We start from the raw sequence: 1,321 nt of genomic DNA on the forward strand, positions 1-1,321 counted from the left end.
AAGAGTTTTTCAGGTACATAACTGTGGGTAACATGTGGTTGGATCATCATCTCGATTGCTTATCATTCGAAGTGTCTTCAGAAATTTTCGAAGGGTTTGAACACAGATTGTTATCATTTGTATACATTTGATGTTCTAACACACTTTTGAAGTCAAAGTATAGCTTTGAAAGATGTAGGAATCTAAAAGTGATGGTGCCGGTTATATCTCAAATTGAATTCTGAGATTTTAAAATCAGAATATGTAATTGGGTTTGAATGAGTATGGTTGTTTTGATTTCTATGAAAGAATGTATATTATTGTGAAAGTAGGAAGTATAATTGATAATTTGCTTAATCTGATTTGAAGAATGTAACATATTAATTGTGAATTTATATATATCTCTCGGGTATTACCTACCCGTTAAAGAAAATTTCACAATTAATATTTTGTACATAAGAATTTTATTACAGTCTTTATGAAAATATATATGTATATATTCTCCTCAGATGTAACATAGATTTTAATAAGTTAATACTAAATTAAACTCATTCGATTTACGGTTGGAACTAGAATTGAATAATTTCTTGAAGGCTTTAGAGGTTACATAAGTATTTCTTCAATAATATTGAAATTATGAATTAATACTTCGTTATTTGTTGAGATGTGATGTTGGTTTTCGTTAAATTCTTGTGAACTTCGCAAAGTACGAATGATGTTATCTGAAAAGTTTCGGTTACATCAATGATGAAGTGTAAAATCAAATATATACTTGATTTATTAGGAATTGGAATTTGTTGAATTGAGACAGAGATTGTAGTTAACGATGGTTAAGTCGCGGGCGAGGGACGTACATTATTGCATATTTGTAATATGAATTAACCGAGTAGTTAAGATTCACACACAATAGCTTAGCACGGAAAGATTTATTTTTTTATTTCAAAATATATATATATATATAAAATATATATATAATTTCTTCAGAGGGAATGAGTTAATTCTTCATAACTTGTTGATACAATATACACGTAATTGATTCGTAATGATGTCCACAGTGATTCTTGAACTGACGGAGTTTGTGATGTTATAGGTGTTGTTGATTCTGATGTTGACTGTACTGACGATGCTGGTGACGTTGACGGTACTGTTGATGCTGTTGGTAAAACAAGTTTAACTTGTTAATCACACACCATTTTTGTCAGGGTTTCTACTCTTCCTTCTATCATTTTGGTTCGCTTAACTGATTTATGGTTAGGGCTAGATTAGATAATCTCTAAGACTTTAGAGATTATATAATCGCCGCGGAATGTTTCTCCAATGAAGTTATGAATTAATACTTCGT

The sequence above is a fragment of the Rutidosis leptorrhynchoides genome, chromosome 5, assembly GCF_046630445.1.
Source record: "Rutidosis leptorrhynchoides isolate AG116_Rl617_1_P2 chromosome 5, CSIRO_AGI_Rlap_v1, whole genome shotgun sequence".
Lineage (NCBI taxonomy): Eukaryota > Viridiplantae > Streptophyta > Magnoliopsida > Asterales > Asteraceae > Rutidosis > Rutidosis leptorrhynchoides.